This window comes from Syzygium oleosum, unplaced genomic scaffold (assembly GCF_021117445.2).
Source record: "Syzygium oleosum isolate NSW1041296 unplaced genomic scaffold, Sole_v2.1 Sole_v2.21, whole genome shotgun sequence".
NCBI classification, from domain to species: Eukaryota; Viridiplantae; Streptophyta; class Magnoliopsida; order Myrtales; family Myrtaceae; genus Syzygium; species Syzygium oleosum.
In genome coordinates this window covers 616,113-634,704 of record NW_026607505.1, presented here as the reverse complement: position 1 = coordinate 634,704, position 18,592 = coordinate 616,113, and positions in this window count along the sequence as shown.

Genomic DNA, 18,592 nt, shown 5'->3' with positions numbered 1-18,592 from the left:
ACATTAGCTACAAATGAGATTAAAAATTATTGGTTCTACTTTTCATGAAAATGATCACATTCAATTGACACTCCATGTGTAAATAAAATAAATCCCTTTTTTTTAAAACACCAGGTAAAGTCGGTTAGGAAGAATAAACAAGACGAAAAGAAAAGAAAAGAAAGAAAAGAAAGTTTTTAAAATAATTCGACACGTATGTGTGTAGCGGCATCGGATGCTTGGTCTCATCACGTATAAATGCACACGTGTCTTTGCCTACTTGCTTTCAATTATTTGTAGATAGGGATGCCCACAAATCAATCAATATATTCAGTTCTATTATTTACTTTGGATATTTAAGGAAAACATAATTATTAATTTTATTGCCATGACGGTTTCATAGGATGAACGCTGCTTTAATTCTAACTTACCATGGGAATACCAAGAATCAACATTAAGAGCAATCAAGAATAAAAGCTAGGTCAAGGAATTGACAGGATAAATTAGTAAATGGTCCAAAATGTCGACAAAGTTGATGTACCATCCGAGACAAAGAAATTGAGGATTACATTGAGAACCCATCATTCTTTTTTGTTCTCTTTTTCTGTAACCTTTGCCTTTCTTGCAAGTCTTTGTCGGCATTGATTCCATACTTTATTGGTGAAACGTGGCTTGCCCATTGGTAGAGCATTCTTGCCTTCACGCATGGCCAGTTGTCTGACGAAAATTGGCTACCATCACTGGAATCCTCACCCATTATTAGATCGATATGCTGTCCATGGTCAAATGCACATGTTGCCGCACTAAACACGAGCTTAATCCATCTAGTAGGATCTAAGGGTGCGTTTAACAACTATTCTGTTCTCGAAAATAATTTCTATTCAGAAATGTTTCTTTTTTATTCCGTGCCCGGGAATACTTTCTAAGCATTTGAAGGTGTTTAATAACTGCCCAAAATTTCTATTCTTGGAATAGAAAAAGAACAGAAATCCGTTTGGTAACTGCACAAAATTTCTTTTTATTAATAATATTTTGAATTTTTTAATATTTTTTTCTTTTTTTTCTTCTTCTTCCCCTTCCTTGGCCATGGCCAGGTCGCTGGCGCCGGCAACTAGCCATAGGCCATGACGTAGCGTTCAGTGAATAATTCAAGCAAAACTTTGCTTAAAGAAAGAAATCTCAAAATTCAATATTGATGATAATGTTCTGTTCTTCAAAAAGAACCCTAAAATAAGCTTATATATCCCTAAACCAAACCCTACTAGGATTATAAAGCATAAAATATCAAAATTACAAAACTGCCCTTAAAATTAAAACCCATAAAAAATTATTTAAAAAAATGAAAAATCCATCTAAACGATCCCGAATCGCTAAAATCCATCGTTACTCACAGCTAAAAGCTGTGAGTTTTGTTCAGAATGCCGTTTCGCTTCAAACGACCGAATTTGAGGCCGATCTAATGTCGTCAACCAGGTCCGCCGGTCCTAGTCGCATCACCGTTTCGCCCTCCATTTGGACTTCTGTCTGTCCAACCGGTCCAGAAACGCACCACTAATAGATTCTGCATCATTCTCCTCCACTTGAAAAGAACTCGTCCTCGAGTTAAAATCAGGATCTGGATATAACAGCTCTATGGACTCATGAAACGGTGATAAATCAGCAACATTGAAAGTGTTAGATATGTCCATACTATGTGGAAGGTCTATAACATAAGCATTATCGCTGATCTTCTTACTGACAATGTAAGGCCCATACTTCTTTTGCTGCAATTTGCTACAAGATCCAACTAGTAATCGCTCTTTACAAAGAAAAATCATGACATGATCACCTACCGCAAACACCTGCTTCCACCTGTGCTTATCTGCTGCAGCTTTATACTTCTGATTAGCTTCCTCCAGCTTCTGTTTGACTTCATAATGCACTTCCACAATCTGTTTAGCCATATGATCCGCTGCTACACTCTTATCTACTTGCTTAGGCAACCGTACTAAATCCAGAGTATGCTGAGGCGCCTTTGTATAAACAACAGAAAAAGGCGACCTGCCAATAGAACTATGAACTGCATTATTATAAGCAAACTCTGCCTGTGATAAAGTAACGTCCCACTGCTTTGGCTTATCTCCACAAATGCTTCGAATCAAGTTTTTTAGAGTTCTATTAACCACCTCTGTTTGCCCATCAGTCTGCGGGTGAACTGTGCTACTGAAATTCAAAGATGAATCAAACAGTTTCCACAAAGTTCGCCAAAAATGCCCTAGAAATTTGCTGTCCCTATCAGAGGTAATAGACTTAGGGACACCATGCAAACGAACCACCTCTTTAAAGAATAACCTAGCCACACTTACTGCATCAGAAGTCTTTCTACAAGGGATGAAGTGCGCCATCTTGGAAAATCTGTCAACTACAACAAAAATAGAATCCACACCTCTTTGTGTTCGTGGCAAACCAAGCACAAAATCCATGGACAGATCTTCCCATATATTGTCAGGAACAGGTAATGGCATATACAGACTTGTATTCTTAGATTTCCCCTTAGCAGTCTGGCAAACATAACACTTTTGTACGTACCTACTGACATCTCTACGCAACTGGGGCCAGTAAAATCGCTCCCGAACTGCAGCAATAATTTTATCACGACCCATGTGTACAGCTAATCCACCATCATGTAAATCACGAATTACCTTCTCTCGTAATGATGTTCGAGGAAGGCAAAGCTAGTTGCTACGTATCAAATAGCCATCCTGCACATAAAATTCTTGCACAGGTTGACCAGCAGCACATGACTTCCAAATTTGCCCAAAGTCATCATCATCTGCATAACAGTCTTTCAACTGCTCAAACCCCAAGAAGTCTTGGCTTAATGTAATCAACAAGCCAGCTCTTCTACTCAATGCATCTGCTACGACATTATGCACAACTGAATTGTGCTGTAATCTGAAAGGAATTTTTTGCAAAAATTAACATCATCGCACATGCATATCCTTACTAATTCTCTTCTGACTATTTAGATACTTCAAAACTTCATGATCAGAATAAAGGACGAATTCTTTCCCAATCAGATAATGCTCCCAGGTCTTCAAAGCCCTTACGACATAATAGAATTCTTTATCATAAGTGCTCCATTTCTGTCTTGCGTCACTGAGCTTCTCACTAAAATAGCAAACTGGTCTGCGCTCTTGAGATAAAATAACTCCTATACCCACTCCGCTAGCATCACAGTCCACTTCAAACAGTTTATCAAAATCAGGTAAAGCAAGAATAGGTGCAGTACATAACTTCTCCTTCAAAATAGTGAAACTATTCTCAGCTTCCTTTCCCCATAGAAATTTTCCTTTCTTCATACATTCAGTAATTGGAGCTGCAATAGTACTGAAATTCTTAATAAATCGCCGATAGAAAGTAGCCAACCTATGAAAACTCCTAACATCAGAAACTGTTTTAGGAGTCGGCCACTCTCTGATTGCTCTTACCTTCGCCTCATCTACCTCTATTCATTCAGCAGTAATAATAAACCCCAAGAATAACAGCTTATTAGTTAAAAAACTGCACTTTTTAAGATTAACATACAGCTTATTAATCTGCAAAGCTGTCAACACCTCCCTTAAGTGCATCAGATGATCCTCCTCAGTCTTACTATAAATCAGGATATCATCAAAATAAACTACAACGAATTTGCCAATAAAAGATTTCAAAACCTTATTCATAAGCCTCATGAAAGTACTTGGAGCATTGGAAAGTCTGAAATGTATTACCAACCATTCATACAACCCCTCCTTTGTCTTAAAAGCTGTCTTCCACTCATCTCCAAGCCGAATCCGAATCTAATGGTATCCATTCTTCAAATCCAGCTTCGAAAACCACTTAGCACCGTGCAACCTATCCAGCATGTCATCCAATCTCGGAATTGGAAACTTGTAACCCACAGTTATTTTATTAATAACCCTGCTATCTACACACATCCGTCAATTCCCATCTTTCTTAGGAGTCAACAAGGTCGGAACAGCACATGGGCTCATGCTATTCTAAATGTGCCCCTTTCGGAACAACTCCTCCACCTACTCTTTTAGAATCTCGCTCTTTTTAGGACTCATCCTATAGTGCGGTAAATTAGGCAGACTAGCACCACGAATTAAGTCTATATGGTGCTGAATATTGCGCATAGGCGGCAACCCATATGGAATCTCTTCAGGAATTAGTTCGCTAAATTCCTTCAATAAAGGCCTGACTGCTTCAGGCTGCTCCTCCACTTGTAATTCAGCCTCAGTATCAATTACTTGTTTTACAACCAGCACGTGAATCTGTCGGGTTTCGTTAACCTCAACTTCAAATTTCCTCGTAAGGGTAAGGAAATTATTTTTAGCAGCTTATTTTCCTTTGTTCTTCAGTGGCAGCAACGTATACTTCACTCCATCCTTCACAAGGTTATACTGATTGCTTCTTCTCGAATGCTGCACATCTACATCAAATTGCCACGGCCTCCCAAATAACACATGACATACATCCATGTCTACTACATCACAATACAGCTCATCATGATACTTACCGATGGAGAATGGAATTTTGCATCGTTCAGTTACCTAAATGCTTTCCGCTCCAGATTTAATTCATCCTAATGTATAGGGATTAGGATGCTTCTCCACGAGTATTCCCAGCTTCTTCACTACCTCTTTCCCAATGATATTCTCCATTCTTCCACTATCAATAACCACAGTAAAGATCTTTCCCAGAATGGCGCACCTGGTTCGGAATAATTGATGGCGCTGCGAATCATCTTCCTGTTTTGGGGCCAACATCATTCTGCGCACCACACAGTTTACTTCCCCTACTTTACCTTCAAAATCATCTTCTTCACCATCTGGCCCACAGCAATACCCATCTTCTTCCTCATCTCTCGCTGCTACGTTTACGGTTTTTCTTTGAGGGCATTCATTAGATCGGTGTCCAGGTTGATTACACCTGTAACACTTTATCGTGGCTGGTTTAGCATAAGGGTTAGGGTTCACAGTTTTCTGTGCTTGCGTTCCCTTATCCCTCGGCCCGTTCATACGACGCCTTTCTAATGCCTTATCTTCTTGATTTAGCCCTAGGTTATTGCGGTTGTTGAAGCCGCTCTTCTCTATCGAACTGCTCGAACTGAAACCTCGATAATTTTCGTGTCCTCTTTTTCCCTTGTCTTGCTGCATCGATTCTGTCTTCATCGCCATATTCTTCGTTTCAGTTAAATTTCGCAGAAATTGCACTCCAATTTTATCTCGAATGAAAGGTTTCAAACCATCGAGATATCTGGCCACCTGCTGTCCCTCCGTCTCCGCTAGATTATTCCGCTTCGCCAATCTCATAAATTCAGTCGTATACTCATGTACAGTCCGATTGCCCTGTTGGCAACGTTGATACTGCTGGAACATAATTTGTTCATAATCGAGTGGAAGGAACTCCTGTTTCAGCAGCCTCCTCATCCTAGTCCAAGTTCGAACTCTCTCTTTCCCTTCTCGCTCTCTCTTATTCTGCAATCTCTCCCACCATGTAGACGCACCCCTCTTTAATCTACAGGCAACTAATCGCACCCTTTTCTCACCAGGGGTCTCCATATAGTCGAAAAATCTATCTATATCAGCAAGCCAATCCAGAAATTCTTCTATACCCAGACTTCCATTAAAATAAGGAATATCGACTTTCAATTTAAAGTCGTTACCTTCACGATCATCGTAACGTCGTCTTCCATCTCTCCTATCATATCTTCTATGAAATCCTCCATGACGATGTCTGCCGCCATAATCAACACGTTCTTCATCAAAATAATCGTTTTCTTCTTCTTCCGAACTCTCTGAAAATAGAGGGTTATTCTGCCTGCGGACAAGAACATGCCTATCAACAGGATCACCGCAAGCAAGATCTGCACCCGGTCTTTTGCCGTTTCACCGATTCCGGTTCACATCAACACCGAGACCTTCGAATCGATCCGTTAACTCGTCAAATCGTTCTTTGAAACGACGAAGACTTTGATCGAGTCGTTGATTCAAGCGTTCCATTAAACGCTGCTCCAAATGTTGCAGCGCATCGTCCCCAAGGGTTGGGGCTTCAGTCTCCTGATCATCGTCACGAAGACCACCGCCAGTGACCATAGGCTCTGATACCACCTGACGCAGCGTTCAGCGAATAATTCAAGCAAAACCTTGCTTAAAGAAAGAAATATCGAAATTCAATATTGATGATAATGTTCTGTTCTTCAAAAAAAACCCTAAAACAAGCTTATATATCCCTAAACCAAACCCTACTAGGATTATAAAGCATAAAATATCAAAATTACAAAACTGCCCTTAAAATTAAAACCCATAAAAAATTATTTAAAAAATGAAAAAACCATGTAAACGATCCCGAATCGTTAAAATCCATCGTTAGTCACAGCCAAAAGTAGTGAGTTTTGTTCAGAACGCCGTTTCGCTTCAAACGACCGAATTTGAGCCCGATCCGATGTCGTCGACCGGGTCCGCTGGTTCTAGTCGCATTACCGTTTCGCCCTCCGTTTGGACTTCTGCCTATCCAACCGGTCCAGAAACGCACCACTAATAGATTCTGCATTAGGCCAGGACTGGTGAGGGCGACTAGGGGCTTGGGTGAGGGCCGCGAGCCGGCCTCGCCCGATCTGGCAAGGGCGACGGCGAGGATCGCCCACGCCGGCCACCAGCAAGGGCCATAGCGCCCTCACTGGCCCTAACCTGTGGCCAGTCACCGGTGGCCAGCGACCGGCCACAGGTCAAGAAGACGAAAAGAAGAAAAAAATTCCTTTTCCATTTCTAATTCTTGTTCCCAGAATCTGGAAGCAACTTTTTTTTACTTCTTGACTCTAGTCCAAAACTGATTCTGAAAACAAATTTTTGCAAATTTGTGCCCGGGAACAAAAATTTACCAAACAGATTTCTGTTCCAAAACTGATTCTGGGAACAAAAGAATAAAAATAATTACTGTTTAGCCGGTTGTCAAACGCGCCCTAAGTGAAATATCAGTGAAGATTTGTTAATGAGAACGAGAAGGGGATAAACCCATATGAACTGATTTAACCTCACACCTGTCACATCCACAGAGGAGGACATGAAGAAATTCACAAAAAAGATCTTACATAGTTACATTGGAAAAATTACTAAAAGAATCCTAAACTTATGTCCTAAATCTTTTAATTTAATCAATTTAATTCTAAACCTTTTGACGATTTGTCAATTTAGTACTTCCGTCCAATTTTGATCGAAAATCGCTAACGTAGACGTCAGCAGTACCATGTAAGATGGTCGGTGCTGATGTTGACCATTTTTATCATTTTTTTTATAACTTTCTGAATTTTTTTCTAATTTGTATTTTTTTTCTTTTTCTTTCTTTCTTTCTTTTTTTTCCTTCTAAGCCCGGCAAGGGGCTTCGTGGCCCTTGCCAAGCTATCAACAAGGGTCGCTGGCCCTTGCCTTATGGCTAGCAAGGGTCACCGGTCCTTGCCTGTGACCAACAACGGTCATCCGAGCTTAGAAGAAGAAAAATGAATAGAAAGAAATAAAAAGAATAAAGTTAAAGAAAATAAAAAAAATTAGAAAATTTTTTTAAAAAATTATAAAAATTGTCCATGTTGGCATCGACCATGCCACGTAGGACGGCCAGCATCCACGTTAACAATTTCCAACCAAAATTGGTCGGAATAACTAAATTGACAAATTGTCAAAAAGATTTAAGACTAAATTGGCCAAATTAAAAGGTTTAGGATTGAATTGGCACAAATACAATAGGTTTAGGACTTTTTTGGTAATTTTCCCTAGTTACATCTTGAGGCCCAACCCCTATTATATACCAGACATGTAGCCGCAAAAAGTTAGTTGAGCTAGCTTTATCCCTTACTCGAACTAAAGGCATACATAGCTCATTCATAATGTCCATTATATGGCTCGATTTTAGGGACCAAATTGAAGAAGTCTATGATCGCTAGAGTGCTGCTTTAGGGTTGTTATAGTAAAATGTAAGATGTCTTTGTACAAATCATCATTATTTGGACACTTCCCTAGGTTGGCCAACTTAGACCTCAACCTTTCAATTATACCAATTTAGTTTTAAACCTTAAACGATTTGCCAATTCAGTCTTAAAACTTCTGATAATTTGCCAATTCAGTCCTTCCAACCAATTTTGGTCAGAAAATAATTGACAGGGTGGTCTGGTTAGCATCGGCCATCTTACATGGCATGGCCGGCACTAACATGGATAATTTTTTTTAATTTTTAACATTTTTTTTATTTTCATGGTTTATTCAATTTTTTTTTATTTTTTCCTTTTTTTCTTCTTTTCTTTATATGCAACTCTTGCAAGTGACCTCGCCAGCTCAGGTTTGGAAAAAAAAAAGGAAAAGAAAAAATAATAAAAAATCCAGAAGAATTAAAAAAATTACAAAATTTTAAAAATTATCCACATCAACGCCAACCAAGCCATGTAAGATAGCCAGCGCTAATTAGACCCCCATGTCAGCGATATCCAGCCAAAATTGGCCAAAATAGCTAAATTGGCAAATCATCAAAAGGTTTAGGATTAAATTGGCACAATTAAAATGTTTAGGACTAAAGGTTTAGGACTAAATTGGCCAGATTAAAAGATTTAGGATTAAATTGATACAAATGCAATGGGTTTAAGACTTTTTTGGTAATTTCCCCCAACTATTACAGAGCTTTTCTAGGTCATGCGAAAGGAGAAATGAGGATTTTATACACATTGACAATGCAAAATATTTTTCACGCATACAATCATCATATGAAAATTTTCATTACTCATTAAATGAATTCGTTTACCAAAATTAAAAACCGCATGTGTGTTAGCGTTTGGATCCTGCTTGTGTAGTAATTTCTTTACATGGCATGTGTATCAAATAAGCGTTTGTTTAGTAATGTTTCTGTTCCCAAAAATAATTTATATTCAGAAATAGTTTTTTTCTATTTCTATTCCGTAGACAGTTTCTAGGCAAAAAAATGTGTTTAGTAACTGTACAAAATTTCTATTCTCAGAATAAAAAAAGAACAAAAATGCGCTTGGTAGGACAGTAAAAATTTCTACTCCCAATTTTTTCATTTAATCATAAAACTATCGGTGGAGACTTAACAATTCATGTTTGGATAAAATTTGACTAGAAATAGAATAAGAATATATTATGATATAGAATTGGATGACCTTAATATAATCATAAAGAAAATTACTCCTTATAGACAAAGCAAATACCGAGCGGAGATCAAGGAAATTGCAGTTTATGGGACTTAATTATTCACGTTTGTATAAAATTGGACTAGAAATAGAATAATAATATATTATGATATAGAATTGGATGACCTTAATACAATCATAAAGAAAATTACTCCTTATGGACAAAACAAATACTAGGTGGTGATCAAGGAAATTGCAGTTTAGGGTGTAGGATTTTAGGATTTGGGGTTAGGGGTTAGGGTTTTAGGATTTCAGTTTTGAGGTTTAGGGTTTGGGGTTTTAGGTTTTGGATTTTAGGGTTTGGGGTTTAGGTTTTAGAGTTTCGGGTTTGGGTTTTTAGGGTTTGGGATTTAGTGGTTTAGGGTTTTAGGGATTCGGCTGTTGGGTATTAGGGTTTGGGATTTAGGGTTTAGGGTTTAAAGTTTAGGGTTTGGGGTTTATAGTTTAGGGTACGGGGTTTTACGGTTTAGCGTTTTAGGATTTAGGGTTTGGAATTACGTTTTTAGGGATTAGGTTTTAGGGTTTCAGGTTTAGAGTTTTGGGGTTTAGTGTTTCGGGTTTGGGATTTTTGGGTTTAGGATTTGGGGTTTAGAAGGTTTAGGATTTGGGTTTAGGGTTTTGGGTATTGAGATTTAAGGTTTTGGTGTTTAGGGTTTTAGGGTTTATGATTTTGGATTTAGGGTTTAGTATGAGAATATCTTGTAAAAGAAAGAGAGTTGATCTTGTTTCTATATTGTTTCTTTTTTTGTTCCAGAAACAGAAAAGTAGATTTTTTTTTTACTTCTTTTTTCTGTTCCAAATCTATTTCCTAACTGACATTACTAAACAGATTTCTGTTCTTTTTCTATTACGAGGAACATAAGAACAAAAAAACAGAGAAGTAAAAACGTTACTAAACGGGTCCTAAAAGTCAAAAAATGAATAAAGGGAGAAAATAATTTTCAAAGTAGAGAAGATGCCAGCGAGTAACTGGAACAGTACATCAGCTTAAATCTGGCCCATCAGGAACTTGCCACGTTTGAAGGGATCAATGGGTCAATGTCTTGAAATTCCAATCTCCAAGAATATATCCCTTTGACATACGTGATGTCTCCCCTCCTTGCCCACCGATGGGAACCACCCCTTCCCTCCATATACTTTGGAAAAAAAATAAAAAGATCAATTAGTTTCATAATTAATGCGATATTCCGAGATAGCTTACTATAATTTTGGTGTGCAATTTCAGAGTGCAATGAAACAATAATGTTACATCATTTTTATCCCCTCTCTAATGCGCTTGTGTTTTGAGATTCTATTAAGAGAACAACCATGCAACCCCTCCATTCATTTTTAAGTTTTTCTTATTGGAACCAAATAAATTTCCATATACAGCTTCCATAAATGAAACTCTCTCTCTCTCTCTCTCTCTCTCTCTCTCTCTCTCTCTCTCTCTCTCTCTCTCTCTCTCTCTCTCTCTCTCTCTCTCTCTCTCTCTCTCTCTCTCTCTCTCTCTCTCTCTCTCACAATAATGTTATCTCCCTTTTACCACCCTCTCTAATGCGCTCATGTTTTGATATTCTATTATGAGAACAACCAATCACCCCCTCCATTCATAATGAAGTTTTTTTATTGGGACCGAATAAATTTCTATATACAGCTTCCATAAATGAAATTCTCTCTCTCTCTCCCCCCGCGTGCAACCCATTTTCGATAAGAGAATAATGGAGAGAATGTGCACATACATCGACCATCACTTCAGCTTTCAACTTCACATACTCACTATAAATATCTTCTCATTGTGAATGCATAAGAACATGGAAAAAACTTGACGGAGAGAGGGCAAAGTGCAGAATGACAACATTGGGGGTTGCGTATGTGCATGCACGAAGAGAGGGAGTGAGTTCGAGTCAAGAATGACTTGCCGGCATCACGAAGTGCAAGCAAAAGATATTCAGTTCTTAGTAAGAGCTTGAACTTTGTGGCCTTCCCGGCAAGTTATCTTGGCTCAAATTCTCTCTATTTCTTGTTTTCCATCTCTCCGGCAAAGTAACTTTTAAGAGCTGCCTACCGAAAAAGAAGGTTGATTTTTGGTTTCCATTAGTCCAATCCTTTCATGTTATATACCATGGTCTCTTATATCTTCATCTTCTTTCTTTTTTTATTGCTTTGGTATAATTCTATCTCTTTTCTTATGGCAAGTATCCGGAAGAATATGTGAGTTGAATAGAGCAATGCTAATAAAAGCATTCGACGTTCTGCTTAATTTGTTTATGTACAGTGATATGACATTGTTGATTCGGAAGTCAAGCTTGCATCTTCGTCTGAGGCTCGTGAGAACCATTTGGATTATATCCCCATTTGCATGCCAAGAACCATTTGCACTATGATGAGGAGGAGTTGCAGCATCCTTTGAATTCATTGTTTCTTTAATTTGGTGACTTGAATTCTCGAGACTTTCATGCTTTCAACTTATGTATGAATACCTCTCTCTCTCTCTCTCTCTCTCTCTCTCTCTCTCTCTCTCATGTGGGTCAAGTCTTCAAATGAATCACTCGAAGTAGCTACTATTAGGGGGTGGGTCTTATCTTATGAATCACTCAGCAAGACTTTTCCCAATCGATATGGGACTTAGGATGTCACAAACTTCCTTACTTAAAGTACTGACATCCTCGTTAGTATAGGCCGACATCCATGGGCAATACTGCCTCTATTCGATATGTGGTTAAATCCATCCCTAGCCCTTTCGCCATCCCAAAATTTTGCTAAGAGCTACACTTTGTTCAAGCCCTTTTGTCTTGGAATTTACTCCCTGATTTCTCTAATGAGAATTGCAACGATCCAATCCCATTCCATATGGACCAAGTCCTCAAAAGAAGTGCCAAGTCTCCGAAAGGAGTACTCTAATCAACTATACAAGATGATAATCATTTAAGGGTGGGTGCGGACTTACAAATCACTCAATAAGGTCTCTCCCAACCGACGCGGGACTTGGGATCTCTCTCTCTCTCTCTCTCTCTCTCTCTCTCTCTCTCTCTCTCTCTCTCTCTCTCTCTCTCTCTCTCTCTCTCTCTCTCTCTCTCTCTCTATATATATATATATATATATATATATAACAATGGCGATTGATTGAATTTCTGCATTTACAATGCTTTGTTTTCTCAAATGTCAAGAAAAATAGGCCAATTGATTATTGTGTGGGTGTGTTTCTTGATAAAAAGCTTTGCCCGTGTATGTGTGCGCTTCGGTTGGGAGTCTAATGGGCTTTTTTCCAAACATCGGATCATGCCTCAATGCTGTCTAGTCCATCAAGACAATCCAAGCAAAGAAATGGGCCAACAAACATTTCGGAGCTTCCAGCTAGTCTCTCCTCTTTGCAAATTAAGCTGTGTCAGGAGTTATATAAACTAACAGAGTTTCTTTAAATATTGCTCTAACTCAAATTGTCAAGATGCACCGATGCCTTATCTTTCATATCTTATTGTGTTGGTGATCTGGCATCGTGTAGGCCAATGAGGGAGTGAAGAGGACTTGGGTATCTCATCCGAGGATGTCAGTGCAATTGCTATATACGTCAAAGCTGGCTGGGGATTATAATAGTCTCGAATAGCTAGCAAGATATATAATTACTAGTAATTAGGGTTTCATCTGGGCCTGCTATCTTTCTCAAACCAGAGAAAGCACATGGCTTCGCATGAGGGCGTGGAACCAACTCACGTTCTTCTTTGATCCTTTTATCATAGCACAAAATTTTCTTTTGTTTTTTTTCTCAAATTTATCCCATCATGCCACATGAGATGATGATGTTGATGATAATGAAGTAAATCACGCGGATACTATAGACCCGTTCCTACCTCCTCGTCGATAAATTCTTGACCACACGAAATCTCTAACTATGCATAATCTGCCAAAAATAATCTTTATTAAGGGAACATAAGTGTCTTGCCAATGCATGCAAGTAGGCTTACTGAATTTTCATGAACAAAATAATTGATAAATTCACGGCTGCAAGTGGGTATATATATGTCAGGAAAAATGGAAGACAAAAATCGATTCTATGTCATCAACTATTAAGGGGACTAAATAGAGAATAAGGCGAAAGAGGTAACATATAATATAATGGGCTGTAAGCACATGGATGTCTGTTCATGGCACCAGCTCACTTCGTCCCACGAGGAAACATGGGGCCATGCATGCAGTTGGGACCCCCCACTCCCACGATGCCCTAATCTTGACATCAACACTCATGGCCACATAAGCCTCTGTTTGTCTCACTTAGCCAACCCCCTTTCTTGATGAGATCGAAGAAAGCCGAAGGGCAACCTCAGAAAAGGTGCGACGCACGAACAAGGAAGGTGGAAAAACGAAGCCATGTCCATATTGTTCGGCGAATTGCCAAGAATTAGGTGAATTTTGTGATCCATTGTCAAGAAAATCATCTCTTAAAGACATATCTAAGACTTTCCAGCGCAGTTGTGTGGTGGATTTGATTGGTGAACGCATTATAGAAACAGGTGATCAAATGTGTACCTAAGTTCAAAAGCATCTAATTAATCAAACTAAATCGAGAAAGTGACCCAAATTGTGGGTATGCTTACACTGTTTTGTATTTACACTTAAACTGTAGACTCAAGTAGCTATAACCCAAATACAAGATAGTCAATTGCAAGATATGAAGGATCTTTTGCGTTAAAAGTATATATCATTGCTTTTTTTTTTCCTTGTGTACATAATTAAGAAAGTCATTATATTAATCTTATGCATTTTCAGTACGTCGTTTTAATTGAATAAATGTGTGATTTGAGTGATAATTCTCAGGGTTGGTGCAGTTGATTTGGGCGTTAGGAGATTTCCAATTGAGGGATTGGAGTCACCCATTCGAATCCCCAAATACATGCAAACTATTCTAAATCAGGGTAACTTGCACGGATTGAAAACCTAAACTTAACCAATTCATGTGACTTGCAATATGTTTCATAGACCTCCAGATAGCCGAGTCTCCACGCCCATGTCGATGGGTTATAAAAGTAATTGTAATCTCTATCTCACTCTTTTTCAAATTTGATTGAATTTCAATCATATTGCTTTCCCAATCATCATATAGTTATTCTATCCTCTCCTGTACATAAACCAATCGAGTATAATCCTCAGCAGCAAGCCTACATAGTATATGAATTGAAAAACGAATGTTATATTCCATCGGAAATTCCAAAGTTTAGCGGAGACGAGTTGGCTTAGGCGCATTCAAGGACATCTTTTATTTTTCAGTCATCCTTTTTGGCTTTCGCACTAACACTTCAAAAAAAATTACGTCAACATTTCCGGAACACATGAGAAAAAAAAATTCATAAAACGAACATCAATGTCAATACTAGTGCATTTCTAAAATTCGGGACGTTTTTGGCTTTTAAACAAAGTTCAAATTGCAATTACCACAAGTGGAAACTTAATAAGAAAAGAGAAGCATCTCTCTTAAACACTTAGTTAATTTTCCATGAAATTCTCTCGATACGTTCTTGAAATTTTCTTATTGTCCTCTTTTTGTTGACTCCACTCGTTCCCAACTTGATGGGAATCGGACGGCCCAAATGAAAGAGAAACCACTGCCACGTCGCCTTTCAGAAATGACGATTTTGTGCTTGCGTTTCGTTTCTGGTGGAACCTCCCCAGCATGCTCCAATAAGAGACGCAACCGTGGTGTCCACTGTAGTAATTCCACGCGCAAGTCAAAGTCAACGTTTTTATAGGCTCTATGCGCTAGCATTTGCATTTCTTCTGGCTTTCTAGCTTGTTTGAGTGGATATTTATTTATTGACCTCTCTCTCAGAACTTAAAATATTATTAAACGTTTGAAATATTATGAAATATTTTGGAGTAATACCATCAAAAACTTCAAACAAGTACATTTATGACAAATTTATCCAAAATTAATTTTTTGACTATAAAAAATCCAAAACCGGTACACCTGCGACAAATTTACCCTCTAAAACGTTAAATTTTATCGTCAAATTGTTATATTTGATGACGTGTGGCAGTCGATGAGTGTACTAGTTGGAGATTTTATCCTTTATTTATCACAAATATACCAGTTTGTGATTTTTCGTGATATTAATCTAATTTAACGGAAACTAACTGACGGTAAATTTGTCACAAATGTACAAGTTTGGAGTTTTTGGTGGTCAAAAAATTAGTTTGGGGTAAATTTATCACGGGTGTACCAATTTGGAGTTTTTAGTGGTTAAAAAATTAGTTTAGGATAAATTTGTCGCAAGTGTACCAGTTGAGGATTTTTCGTGTTATTAACCCAAATCTTTTTGAAAGCCAATTTCTGAAAACTAAGCAGGAGTTCCTCCCCTCGTAAACGTAACTTTTTAGAACCATGATATCTAAAAAAAAGAGTAAAAAAGTCAAGCTTAAAATTTATTATAGAGTTACCTAAATGCTTAATCATCATTGTGTATTACATATGCATATTTTATGTTATTCGTGCATGAAAAATTGAGGATGCGTAGCACATGGGCGAGGAATGAAGATATACTTTATATATAAATAGATTGAGATCCTCTAAAGATAGAAAATAATTTTACTATCTTAGACTAAACTACCATTATATCTTAGGGGAATTTACATCATGTACCAAACACACTCCTCTCTGCCACTAATGCACCGGTTGCAGCCACAGTCGCTGCCTCGCCATCACACCCCATCCCCTTGCCTGCCATTGTCGTTGCTTGGCTCACGAAGTCCGCCTCCACCCAAGGTTAGTACTTCTAAAGGTAAGTAAAGTTACCAATAAGATTTAGATCAGATTGGGTCATGTTTTATTAGGAGAATAACGATATAATTTTCGGGCTCGACCCCTCTTATTTATAGAAAAAAAAGTTACCCCTAATATTTGAATAAATTAGCAATAAGCTAATTGGGAGGTTCAGGTCGGACATTTTCTTTCTTTCCTTTTTCTTTTTATCTTTTTCTTTTCCTTTTCCTTCTCTCTCATTCCTATTTTTGCCTCCCTTCCATCTATAATAATAGTAACCGCTCACATTAAAGGTGATCGGTTTCAAAGCCAGAACTTGAAACCAAACCTAATTCCGACAAATTGAAACCAAAAACCGAACCAGCTCGCCGTGGAAACGACCTGGAATTGAACTGGCTAATTCTAGTTCGGTTCTAATTTCTACTTGGAACTAGATTTGTTTGGTATGTAATTAGCTAATTGTAGATTATCTCCACTTTGCAACCAAGTGATGGTCTCAGCTTAGTGGTCGGGAGAGTATATTCAATCCTCAAAGGATGATTTTACTTGAGTGAACTAACTTTGAATTGGCTTAGGGCGATTGCTGAGTAAAATTATCAGTACAAAGCTTAGATCAAATACCCTGCCCGGGGTCGACCGATTCTTCAACCAAATCGATTCACCCCAAAACCAACCTACAATCAGACCAACTAAGTCGGTTTCAGCTAGTTTCTCAGTTGATCCAATCCCCAAGATTATCCCTACCCCCACACTGCACTATGTAGATTGCCAATTAACCACCACTCCTCTGTTACATTCCCCGCCGCCTCGCCGACACCATTTGCCCCCACTCGCACCTTTCAAAGACCCAATCAATTTCCTTGAACCACTACAGCCTCTCTCTCTCTCTCTCTCTCTCTCTCTCTCTCTCTCTCTCTCTCTCTCTCCGTTCCTTTGTCTACCTCTATGCATCGAGGGTTGGATCTAGGCTCGCAACATCGAATCCAATGTGATCAAGCTCACAAGCAACCTTGGGCAAGAGGGGGGAGAAGCACAAGGTTGAGCCTGCTTTGCAAGCCAAGGAAATGGCTTGGGAGGCACAAACGGCAATGGAGCGAGGCATCACTAATTCCTCTAACACACAAAGGGGCTGAGGTGCAATTTTTCTAAGACACAAAGGTATTTTAGTCCAATAGAGTGATTTTACTCAGTAAATTCCCAAAGTATAGTGACTGAGTAGGCTAGAGATAGAGAAACTGAAATTAATACCTCTTAAACTGAGTTAGTGGGAATCACTTGAGATCAGAAAAGCGAGGTAATTACATTGTGGTGTACTTGCTAGGACAAGATGAGAGGTAATGCTCCGGCAAAACAACTATACAACTTAAGCGAGGCTATTGACTTTAACTTCTCATTTCTCTTCAATATATATTAATCTTTCTCTCAAGTCACTTATAAACAAGCTTATAACGTGATTGATTGCAAAAACAATACTAGATGCACTAAAAATAGTATATACCGAATAATTGATTTGGAGAGATGCGACGAAAGTTTATTGCATGCTAAATATGACCCACTAGTTAAAATGTCCACTTGCAATCGGTCCTATAGTTTAACATGTCCATTTCGCAAATAAATTTATCATGCTTAGCAGATTATGCAATTAAACCGGGACGAGAAATTCAATCGTATTCATAAGGTACTCTCCCATCCCTTTCTCCCTCCACAAACGTAAGTGCGCACACAGGTCCCTCCACGTTTGAAGCATATATTGTTTTTCCAAATGATATGCTGTACATAAACCTTTAAGAGTGACCAATCAGTATGCACAGAAAATGCATAAATTGACCCCGTCCAATGCGCACCTTGGGTAAAAGAGATGTCCCTGTCATTTTGGCACTATCGAGAGAAGATGTCAGAAATTCGGGCGAAGTTCCTAATCTGCAAGAATAATAATCGAGGACGCTTTGTTGGATGCGGATGACCAATGGAATGTTGCGAAATATATAAAAATCAAATAAAAAGTCTGGTCTTATACTTTGACTTATAGAAAAAAACAGTGAATGAATAAAGTGCAGCTGTTTCCCCTTTGAGTTTGAGCTATGTTTGTTCCTGATCGATAACTCCAATAAAAAGTACACGGACATGAGCATGTCAAAAGACCATGCCACAATAGTATGTAATTAGCTAGCAAAAGAACACATTATGTGTATTTTCGACATCCCGACCAAAAAAAAGAAAGAATATTATGAAAAGATGACGATAAGAAGTTTATGCTCATTTAAAATTATATGCACAGATTAAACAAGCGACGCCAGGTCGATTATCCACCTCACCAAATACAAATAATCTTTGAACCATCTACTTAGGATTCGATTTGCCTTTTGTCTTATCTACGAGCTTGGTGTGATTGTATGTTCTTGGGGTTTTTTGCGGAGTTCTACATCATAAAAAATAAAATAAAACAACTTAATTGACGATTTGTATGAACACTGAATCAATAGATTTAATTTTATCTTCTAATTAGGTTAAACTTTGTTTTCCCAAATTGTAACTGTTGGGCACCAAATCTTGCTACAATTAGTCCTTATTTACTTCATCATCTTTCCATAACTGAGTTATGCCCTCTTAATGAAATTCTACATTTTTTTTTCTTCGCTAAGCAGAAATCAGTTGATAATTTA